This window comes from Triticum aestivum, chromosome 3B, assembly GCF_018294505.1.
Source record: "Triticum aestivum cultivar Chinese Spring chromosome 3B, IWGSC CS RefSeq v2.1, whole genome shotgun sequence".
NCBI lineage: Eukaryota > Viridiplantae > Streptophyta > Magnoliopsida > Poales > Poaceae > Triticum > Triticum aestivum.
In genome coordinates this window covers 33,031,884-33,044,070 of record NC_057801.1, presented here as the reverse complement: position 1 = coordinate 33,044,070, position 12,187 = coordinate 33,031,884, and positions in this window count along the sequence as shown.

The window sequence follows — 12,187 nt, the reverse complement described above, 5'->3', positions numbered from 1 at the left end:
GCAGCCAAGAAAGATTATGTCCTAGAAGCACCGCTAGGTGAAGCACCAATCCCAGAGAAAAAAGATGTTATGAACACTTGGCAATCACGTGCTGATGATTACTCCCTCGTTCAGTGCGGCATGCTTTACAGCTTAGAACCGGGGCTCCAAAAGCGTTTTGAGCGACACGGAGCATATGAGATGTTCGAGGAGCTGAAAATGGTTTTTCAAGCTCATGCCCGGGTCGAGAGATATGAAGTCTCCGACAAGTTCTATAGTTGTAAGATGGAGGAAAACAGTTCTGTCAGTGAGCACATACTCAAAATGTCTGGGTTGCACAACCGCCTGTCCCAGCTGGAGATCAACCTCCCGGACGAGGCGGTCATTGACAGAATCCTTCAGTCGCTCCCACCGAGCTACAAGAGCTTTGTGTTGAACTACAATATGCAGGGGATGGTGAAGAGTAAATAGCATAAAGCTAATACTTTACAGGCTAGGGTTCCAAAAAACTACCGGTTTTTAAATTTTCTCAGATAACTACCAAGTCAGGGGTCGGCTGTTTCAAAAAACCCAAAATTTTCGTTGTTAAAAAATTAAACAGGTCTATGACAGGTCAGGCCCGCACCTAAACGATCCATCTATTTGACCGTGTGTTTGACCGTTAACTGACATGTGGGTCCCACATGTCAGTGTCTGTAAACTTTTCAAAAATGCCATCAGGTCCCTGCAAACTTTTCAAAACGCAATCGGGTCCCTGCAAACTTTTGAAAAAAGCAATCGGGTCCCTCCTCGTGGCCGTGCGCCAGCAGCCGGCGTGAGGTTCGCCGGCCAGCAGCCATGGCACCGCCGTGGAGCTCCCTTCCGTCCCGGGCGACGTGTGGAGCCAGGTTGCAGGCTAGGCGGAAGGAGGCGGCTCGACGGGCTGGGTCCAAGCGGAGCTCCTTGCCCGCCGCTGCTGCTTCTCCTAGGTGCGGCGTGCGGCAGCCTGTGCTCCTGGGCGCGGCGGCCCTTGCCTCTGGGCGCGGCGGCTCGCGGTGGCCTTTGCTCCTCGGGGCGGCTCGCGGCGGCCGGCCCTTGCCCCTGGGCGCGGCGGCTCGCGGCGGCCTTTGCTCCTGGGGGCGGCTCGCGGCGACCGGCCCTTGCTCCTGGGCGCGGCGGCCCTTGCCCCTGGGCGCGGCGGCTCGCGGCGGCTCGCGGCGGCCTTTGCTCCTGGGGGCGGCTCGCGTTGACCGGCCCTTGCTCCTGGGCGCGGCGGCCCTTGCCCCTGGGCGCGGCGGCTCGCGGCGGCCTTTGCTCCTGGGGGCGGCTCGCGGCGGCCGGCCCTTGCTCTGGGCGCGGGGCGTGGTGAGGGTGGCCGTGGTCGGGCCATTGCCGGGAGGAGGGGACGGGAAAGAAAGAGACAAGGAGAGAAGAAATGGTAGAAGGAAGAAGAGACATCTTACACGTGGGTCCCACAATAAGTTAACGGTCAAACAAAACGGTCAACTAACGAATTGTTTAGGGGATGGTGAACTACAATATGCAGGGGATGGTGAAGACCATTCTTGAAGTATTTTCAATGCTGAAGTCAGCGAAGGTTGAAATCAAGAAAGAACATCAAGTGTTGATGGTCAATAAGACCACTAAGTTCAAGAAGGGCGAGGGTAAGAAGAACTTCAAGAAGGACGGCAAAGATGTTGCCACGCCCGGTAAGCCAGTTGCCGGGAAGAAGTCAAAGAATGGACCCAAGCCTGAGACTGAGTGCTTTTATTGCAAAGGGAAGGGTCACTCGAAGCGGAACTGCCCCAAATACTTAGCGGACAAGAAGGCCGGCAACACTAAAGGTATATGTGATATACATGTAATTGATGTGTACCTTACCAGTACTCATAGTAACTCCTGGGTATTTGATACCGGTGTCGTTGCTCATATTTGTAACTAACAGCAGGAGCTGCGGAATAAGCGGAGACTGGCGAAGGACGAGGTAACGATGCGCGTCAGGAATGGTTCCAAGGTCGATGTGATCGCCGTCGGCACGCTGCCTCTACATTTACCTATGGGATTAGTTTTAAACCTCAATAATTGTTATTTAGTGCCAAGTTTGAGCATGAACATTGTATCTGGATCTCGTTTGATGCGAGATGGCTACTCATTTAAATCTGAGAATAATTGTTGTTCTATTTATATGAGAGATATGTTTTATGGTCATGCCCCGATGGTAAATGGTTTATTCTTAATGAATCTCGAACGTAATGTTACACATATTTATAGTGTGAATACCAAAAGATGTAAAGTTGATAACGATAGTCCCACATACTTGTGGCACTGCCGCCTTGGTCACATTGGTGTCAAGCGCATGAAGAAGCTCCATGCTGATGGACTTTTAGAGTCTCTCGATTATGAATCATTTGACACATGCGAACCATGCCTCATGGGCAAAATGACCAAGACTCCATTCTCCGGAACAATGGAGCGAGCAACCAACTTATTGGAAATCATACATACTGATGTGTGTGGTCCAATGAGCGTTGAGGCTCGCGGAGGATATCGTTACGTTCTCACTCTCACTGATGACTTGAGTAGATATGGGTATGTCTACTTGATGAAACACAAGTCTGAGACCTTTGAAAAGTTCAAGGAATTTCAGAATGAGGTAGAGAATCAATGTGACCGAAAGATAAAGTTCCTACGATCAGATCGTGGAGGAGAATATTTCAGTCACGAATTTGGTACACACTTAAGGAAATGTGGAATCGTTTCACAACTCACGCCGCCTGGAACACCTTAGTGTAACGGTGTGTCCGAACATCGTAATCGCACTCTATTGGATATGGTGCGATCTATGATGTCTCTTACCGATTTACCGCTATCATTTTGGGGATACGCTCTAGAGACAGCTACATTCACTTTAAATAGGGCACCGTCTAAATCCGTTGAGACGACACCGTATGAATTATGGTTTGGGAAGAAACCTAAGCTGTCGTTTCTAAAAGTTTGGGGATGCGATGCTTATGTCAAGAAACTTCAACCTGAAAAGCTCGAACCCAAGTTGGAAAAATGCGTCTTCATAGGATACCCTAAGGAAACCATTGGGTATACCTTCTACTTAAGATCCGAGGGCAAGATCTTTGTTGCCAAGAACAGATCCTTTCTGGAAAAAGAGTTTCTCTCGAAAGGAGTAAGTGGGAGGAAAGTAGAACTCGATGAAGTACTACCTCTTGAACCAGAAAGTAGTGCAGCTCAGGAAAATGTTCCTGTGGTGCCTACACCGACTCGAGAGGAAATTAATGATGATGATCAAGGTACTTTGGATCAAGTTGCTACTGAACTTCGTAGGTCCACGAGGACACGTTCCACACCAGAGTGGTATGGCAACCCTGTCCTGGAAATCATGTTGTTAGACAATGGTGAACCTTCGAACTATGAAGAAGCGATGGCGGGCCCAGATTCCAACAAATGGCTTGAAGCCATGCAATCCGAGATAGAATCCATGTATGAAAACAAAGTATGGACTTTGACTGACTTGCCCGATGATCGGCGAGCAATAGAAAACAAATGGATCTTTAAGAAGAAGACGGACGCGGATGGTAATGTCACCATCCACTACTAGGAAAAGGCCTACTAATGACGCACTGGTTTTGCCTACTAATGGTGCATTACCAGTGCACCATTAGTATCACTCCACTAGAATTTTTTACTAATGGGTGCGCCATTAAAATCTGGTATTCTAATGGCACACCATGTAGTGTGCCATTAGTATTGCCCACAGTGCGCCACTATTATCTGCTATACTTATAGCGCACCACATGGTAGTGCGCCATTAGTAACAATTTTTTTAATTTTTTTTGTTTTTTCTTAATCTCAGGTCACTATTTCACATATGAGATATTCAACACATATATATATACAACAAGCATCCATATAACAATCATATCCAACACACAAGTTTCATCATATATACATACATAGCCAACACATAGTTCCGTCGTTACATATTACAAAAGTTTCACATTGTTCATCCAACACCATTATCCATCAATTCACAAACGTTTCACATTGATACAAAATAAAAACACAAATGGAAAGGAAGCACTCCATCCATGCAAGCTTCCGTCAATTAAATCAAATCTGCAAAATGATAAACAAGAAGTTAGAAGAAGAAAAAGAAGAAGACTAGAAGAATACTAGAAGAAGAAGAACACTAGAAGAAGAATAAGAAGAGTTTTGGAAAAGAAGAAGAATAAGAAGAAGACTATAAGCTTATTATGTAAACTTGATCATTTTGTGCTAACATAAGTTATTTTGGAGCTAACCTATAGGAAACTAAGCATATAAGCTCTAAGTTAGTATATTAGAGCCAACTTAGGTAAAAATGAAGCTAACCTATAGGAAACTAAGCATATTAGAGATAACATAGGTAACTAAGTATATATATATATATATCATTTTGGATAGCTAACCTATAGGAGATCTGACATACCTGACAAAGTTCAGTTCTCATGCATTGTTCTTCTCCTTCTTCTCCTTCCTCTCCCTGATGCGCCTAGAGCGGCGAGGTGGTGGAGGCAGTGGAGGCAGTGGGATGTAGTCTTCTACCACAATTGGCGTGGTCATGTCGCCCAGCTGTGGGATCGCCGACGCCACCACCTGTGCGTGGTCATTGTCAGGCACCACCACCATCGCTAGGTCATCCTCAGCCACCTCCATCTCTTGCCCATGGTCAGCCACCACCATCTCTTGCCCTTGGTCAGCCACCACCAGCACTAGGTCATCCTCAGCCTGATGCCCATGGTCATCCTGCAGCTCCTCATCCTCACTCTGCTCCTCTTCTCCTTCACTCCAGTCCGGATCATCCTTCTTGTTGTCTATGCTGCTGCCAGAATCGCTGCTGCTTTCGCTACAGCCAGAATCGCTGCTGCTTTCGCTACAGCCATAGTCGCTGCTGCTTTGGCTGTAGCCAGTGTCGCTGCTGCTGCTCCCATTACCTGTCCAAAATGCAACAATGACCGTTAACAATCAATGTGAGACAAAGCCAAATGTAGAGGAATAAGAAGAGGCAGAACATACCGGCATCATCATCGGCAGCGTAGCGCATGCGACACATAGTCTTGTTGAACACCTTCACGATGAGCATGTTGGCGTCGTCGTCGTCGTACCTGCAGAGAAGGAAGTACCCCAGCTGCAGGTCGTAGGCACGGTAGAACTTCTCCCACCCACGAGACAAGTACATGTGGCCCTTCTTGATCACCAACTGCACATCCCACTGCCTGCGAAACCCGCTGCCGGCCTGTCGCAGCTTCACATTATTTGGCGGATCTTCACCCATCAGCATGTTCATAAAACTGTCAGGCAGCCTCTGCAGTTTGGGAAAATGAGTGATGTAGCAAACAACAGATATCATAATGAGATGGGTGAAGGGGAGATCTCTCGTTTTATATACCTGCGTCATGGATGATACTGAAGCCTCAAGTATGATAGTGAAGAACTCGGAAGCATCCAACTCGTACTGCGGTGTCGCAGATCGGCGGTGGCTGCTTCCCGCCATCTCTGATAAGCAGCAGAAGAGACCAATTAGTACCCATGCATGATAACAGGCATTAGTCGCAAGTACCCCATATGTCCTATTTTGAGCAAAGTAATGCTAAGATTCACGGAAAATTTCAGCATTACCTTTGCTGAAAATAGGACATATGGAGTACCCGAATTTACCGAACGGAAGTTAATCGACATTCCGGCAAACTCAAGGGCCTCTCGGGGCACATAACAAAATTCAGTAAATTTCCAGCAACTACTCCTAATGCAAACAAGATTCACCTAGCAAGGTTTATTTGACATGGAGTAGTTTATTTCATAGAGTAAACATTAGCACTATTTGACAGTAAAAGGTTTTAGCTAATTTGAATTAACTAAAAGCAGCAGTACATCATTTTTATTGATAGTAAAATGTTCAAAGAAACAAAAATATCAATACAATAGCTAGATTACACTATCAGTAACTAGCAGTAAAATGTTCATTTACTTTGAATAAAAATCACACTTTTAGGAAAGAAGGATCATCATACACATATATAGCTCACTTCATCTGGGGCAGGGGCTATGGCAGAGGATTTCACTCAAAACTGAAGCAGTATATACCTGACTGATGTGAAGCGTTGTCCCAGATGTATTCACAAGAGGCTAGAAGATGTGCTCAACCAACTGTCACAAAAACAAATAAATTATTATTTGCCTAAGTTGGTACAAGGAATGTACAGGTACCAAAATCTCATCACACTAGCTAAAAGACGACAAACATGTCTTGTTAAGAACTTAAGATATGTCAAAAATTGACAGGAGCTTCATCGTTTTTATTGCTAGGTTCATAGTAAGACTTAACATTGCTGCCTGTGCAATATTAACTAGATGTATGGTTTACTTGAGTTATACATGTTTCTACTTACAAGGTTATATCGGAAAATATAACTAAATAGACATTTTAAATATATTTCACTCATAATATGACCTTTTCCTGCAACTGTAACTATGAAATCCAAATTTCCTTGGTTCAGTTTCAGCAAATGTCTGAAACAAACACTAGGCTTTGCCTACCGATGTGCAAAACAAAAACAAACTAAATTAGCAAGACATTCAGCAGGAACAAAGAATGGATAAAGAACTAAAAGAAACACAACATTCAGAGAAACACACAATAGCTTGCAGTGGCTTCCATCGCGCGGTCCTTTCAAAAGTTCATAGAAGCGGAGCGCAATGCAGGCCAAAAAAAGATCATCTACTGCATTATCCCCACCAGAATGAACACAGGTCAGCAGATCCTCGATAACCTCATGGAAAACCATCATCATCTTACCTGCAGGCTGTTTACTGCTGCTGCTGCGCTGCAGGGGCGGAGGAAGGGGCGCCGCCGGTGGAGAGGGCGAGGCCGAGGACGGCGTGGGGCTTGAGGGCCTGCGGCCTGGTGAGGCCGACGAGGTGGTCGTCCCCGACGCCGGCGGAGCTAGGGTTTGGGGAGACAGCGGGCGGTGCTGAGGGGACGGGGCGGTTGAGAGGGGGTAGCGGGGAGGTCGCGGGAGAAGAGAGGAGGAGGCGGGCGGGGGCGCAGCTTCGGGGCTCGGCTCGGGGCGGCGAAGGAGGCGAGGGGGGCGGTGAGGGGGACGGCGAACACGGGGGGGCAGCGGGTGAGATCGATGAGGCAGGGGAGAGATTAGAGAGATTGGGGATTTAATTAGTGTACGACTATTCTAATGGCGCACCACCACCTCGTGCGCCATAAGTACGACTATTCTAATGGCGCACCAGCGCCAGGTGCGCCATTAGAATTTTGTTTTAATCTAGCCCACTAGCCCTATCTACAACCTAACCCTATCTACAACAGAACCCACCCACTAGCCCGACTGGTCAGCACGTAGCACACACACCAGGAGGTCCTGGGTTCAATTCCCAGGCTCCCCAATATTTTTTTTATGCATTTTAAATGCTGTTTTTTATATTTATTTGTGTTTAAATATGTTCAAACTTGTTTAAATCATAATAGTAATATATTTTTATAAAAACAGTAATAATTTTTTAAAAAATATGTTCAAATTTGTTACTTGGAAATATCATCGGCGGCGGCGGTGGAGCGGGGGAGGGTGCGGGGGGGGGGGGGGGGGGTGCTCATCGGCGGCGGTGGAGCGGGGGAGAGTTGCGGTGGGTCGTCGGCGGCAGTGGAGCTAGCGGGGGAGGGTGCGGGGGGCCGGTGCCCGTTGGCGGCGGTGGAGCGGGGGAGGGTGAGGGGGGGCCGGGTGCTCGTCGGCGGCGGTGGAGCGGCGGAGGGTTGTGGTGGGTCGTCGGCGGCGGTGGAGCTAGCGGGGGAGGGTGCAGGTGGGATCGAGATCGAGATCAAAAAGTGTCCATGAAAATACACACGGTGCGCCATTAGCAGTTTTGCAAAAAAGTAAAAAAAATTATATACTAATGGCGCACTGCTAACAAGGTGCGCCATTACTTGGTAGAACTAGTAATGGCGCACTTTGGCACCATGCGCCATTAGAGTGTATGGAAAAATGAAAAAAAAATTCAATACTAGTGGCGCACCGTGTGCCTGGTGCGCCATTAGTGTCTTCCACACTAATGGCGCACCTCCGACCGGTGCGCCATTAGTATATAGTAGTGGCGCACAGCTTACCAGGTGCGCCATTAGTATCAATCCTATCTATAGCCCTTTTCCGAGTAGTGATCTATAAAGCTCGACTTGTCGCTAAGGGTTATCGGCAAGTTCAAGGGATTGACTACGATGAGACTTTCTCTCCCGTAGCGAAGCTTAAGTCCGTCCGAATCATGCTAGCAATTGCCGCATACTATGATTATGAGATATGGCAGATGGACGTCAAAACGGCATTCCTTAACGGTTATCTTAAGGAAGAGCTGTATATGATGCAGCCGGAAGGTTTTGTCGATCCTAAGAATGCTAACAAAGTATGCAAGCTTCAGCGATCCATTTATGGGCTGGTGCAAGCATCTCAGAGTTGGAACATTCGCTTTGATGAGATGATCAAAGCGTTTGGGTTTATGCAGACTTATGGAGAAGCCTGCGTTTACAAGAAAGTGAGTGGGAGCTCTGTAGCATTTCTCATATTATATGTAGATGACATACTTTTGATGGGAAATGATATAGAATTCTTGGACAACATTAAGGCCTACTTGAATAAGTGTTTTTCAATGAAGGACCTTGGAGAAGCTGCTTACATATTAGGCATCAAGATCTATAGGGATAGATCGAGACGCCTCATAGGTCTTTCACAAAGCACATACCTTGATAAGATTTTGAAGAAGTTCAAAATGGATCAGTCCAAGAAAGGGTTCCTGCCTGTATTGCAAGGTGTGAGATTGAGCTCGGCTCAATGCCCGACCACGACAAAAGATAAAGAAGAGATGAGTGCCGTCCCCTATGCCTCAGCCATAGGATCTATTATGTATGCCATGCTGTGTACCAGACCAGATGTAAACCTTGCCGTAAGTTTGGTAGGAAGGTACCAAAGTAATCTCGGCAAGGAACACTGGACAACGGTCAAGAATATCCTGAAGTACCTGAAAAGGACAAAGGACATGTTTCTCGTTTATGGAGGTGACGAAGAGCTCGTCGTAAAGGGTTACGTCGACGCTAGCTTCGACACAGATCTGGATGACTCTAAGTCACAAACCGGATACGTGTATATGTTGAATGGTGGGGCAGTAAGCTGGTGCAGCTGCAAGCAGAGCGTCGTGGCAGGATCTACATGTGAAGCGGAATACATGGAAGCCTCGGAGGCAGCACATGAAGCAATTTGGGTGAAGGAGTTCATCACCGACCTAGGAGTCATACCCAATGCGTCGAGGCCGATCAAACTCTTCTATGACAACACTGGAGCTATTGCCCTTGCCAAGGAGCCCGGGTTTCACAAGAAGACCAGGCACATCAAGCGTCGTTTCAACTCCATCCATGAAAATGTTCAAGATGGAGACATAGATATTTGCAAAGTACATACGGATCTGAATGTCGCAGATCCGTTGACTAAACCTCTTTCGCGAGCAAAACATGATCAACACCAGAACTCTATGGGTGTTCGATTCATCACAATGTAACTAGATTATTGACTCTAGTGCAAGTGGGAGACTGTTGGATATATGCCCTAGAGGCAATAATAAAAGGATTATTATTATATTTCCTTGTTCATGATAATTGTCTTTTATTCATGCTATAATTGTATTATCCGGAAATCGTAATACATGTGTGAATACTTAGACCAAATACGTCCCTAGTAAGCCTCTAGTTGACTAGCTCGTTGGTCAACAGATAGTCATGGTTTCCTGACTATGGACATTAGATGTCGTTGACAACGGGATCACATCATTAGGAGAATGATGTGATGGACTAGACCCAATCCTAAGCATAGCACAAGATCGTGTAGTTCATTTTGCTAGAGCTTTTCCAATGTCAAGTATCTCTTCCTTAGACCATGAGATCGTGTAACTCCTGGATACCGTAGGAGTGCTTTGGGTGTACCAAACGTCACAACGTAATTGGGTGACTATAAAGGTGCACTACAGGTATCTTCGAAAGTGTCTGTTGGGTTGACACGGATCGAGACTGGGATTTGTCACTCCGTATAACGGAGAGGTATCACTGGGCCCACTCGGCAGTGCATCATCATAATGAGCTCAAAGTGACCAAGTGTCTGGTCACGGTATCATGCATTACGGTATGAGTAAAGTGACTTGCAGGTAACGAGATTGAACGAGGTATTGGGATACCGACGATCGAATCTCGGGCAAGTAACATACCGTCTGACAAAGGGAATAGTATACGGGGTTGCTTGAATCCTCGACACCGTGGTTCATCCGATGAGATCATCGAGAAGTATGTGGGAGCCAACATGGGTATCCAGATCCCGCTGTTGGTTATTGACCGGAGAGCCGTCTCGGTCATGTCTGCATGTCTCCCGAACCCGTAGGGTCTACACACTTAAGGTTCGGTGACGCTAGGGTTGTATGAATATGAGTATGCAGCAAACCGAATGTTGTTCGGAGTCCCGGATGAGATCCCGGACGTCACGAGGAGTTCCAGAATGGTCCGGAGGTAAAGAATTATATATAGGAAGTGTTGTTTCGGCCACCGGGAAAGTTTCGGGGTCACATGGTATTGTACCGGGACCACCGGAAGGGTCCCGGGGGTCCACCAGGTGGGGCCACCTATCCCGGAGGGCCCCGTGGGGTGAAGTGGGAGGGGAACCAGCCCCTAGTGGGCTGGTGCGCCCCCCCTTGGGTCCCCCCTTGCGCCTAGGGTTGGAAACCGTAGGTGGGGGGGGGGGGGGCGCACCACTTGCCTTGGGGGGCACTCCACCCCCCTGGCCGCCGCCCCCCTTGGGAGATTGCATCTCCCAGGGCCGGTTCCCCCCCCCCCCCTGGGGGGCCTATATAATGGAGGGCAGGGGGAGGGCAGCCGCACCCTGTGTCTTGGCGCCTCCCTCCCCCTGATACACCTCGTTCTCCTCCCGCAGCAGCTTGGCGAAGCCCTGCCGGAGTTCTGCTGCATCCACCACCACGCCGTTGTGCTGCTGGATCATCATCAACCTCTCCTTCCCCCTTGCTGGATCAAGACAGAGGAGATGTCACGCTGACCGTACGTGTGTTGAACGCGGAGGTGCCGTCCGTTCGGCGCTAGGATCTCCGGTGATAGGATCACGACGAGAACGACTACCTCAACCCCGTTCTCTTGAACGCTTCCGCACGCGATCTACAAGTGGTATGTAGATGCATCTCTTTCCTATCACTCGTTGCTTGGATGAACTCATAGATGGATCTTGTTGAAACCGTAGGAAAATTTTTAATTTTCTGCAACGTTCCCCAACACAGGGCACGCGTGGCGGCACTCCGCCTCCTTCTTCGGCGCGTGGCGGCACTCCGCCTCCTTCTCCGCCTGCGCCGACGCTCCCGAGCAGCCAGCAACCTCCTCCTTCTCCGCCTCGCCAGCAAGGGCGGAAGAGACCCACCGCTGCCCCGACTGCTCCGGCGCGTCGTACTCCTTCTCCTCCGCCTCGTAAGCAAGCACGAAAGAAGACAGACGCCGCAGCCACTCCGTCTGCTCCAGCGTCTAGCAGCACAACCAGAGGCGGGAGGCAATACAAATACGGTCCATCTCTCAAGCCTCTAGAGAAGTTACCGTACGAGAGGTCCGAGGAGGAAAACGATACGACTGTGCGGACCCACGTGAAGGAGTTCTTTGAAGGGGTGAAAGCAAAGAGACATCCACCTCCGGAGGAGAAGGTAGATCCGGTGAAAGCAAAGCGCACTATCGATGCCCTGAGGAAACCATCAAAGTCTCCACCGAGAACCAACTATGAGCACATTACTGAACAGACATATCTCCAAGCCCAGCAGTCGGGAACTACTGTCAGTGATAAAAGGTTAAAAGGACGAGCAAAGGGGAAAAAATGCCCAACTCGGCGAACAAGCACAGCAATCGTGCCCCCGACTCAATGTGTCTAATGCTCCGGGGACGGTGGCCGGTTATGGCAGTCTTGAAGATTACCTGCCTGGCGATGCACTTCCTGATTTCATGGAGGTGGACGAACACAGATACGAGTACGGGATACCTCTCGTCAAAGATGAAAAATCTCTGACAACAATGATGCGAAGATTCCATAGTTGGTACATGAAAACCTGCAGAGAGTCTGAGGGGACGAACAGTTTGTATCTGAACATTAAAGAGGAG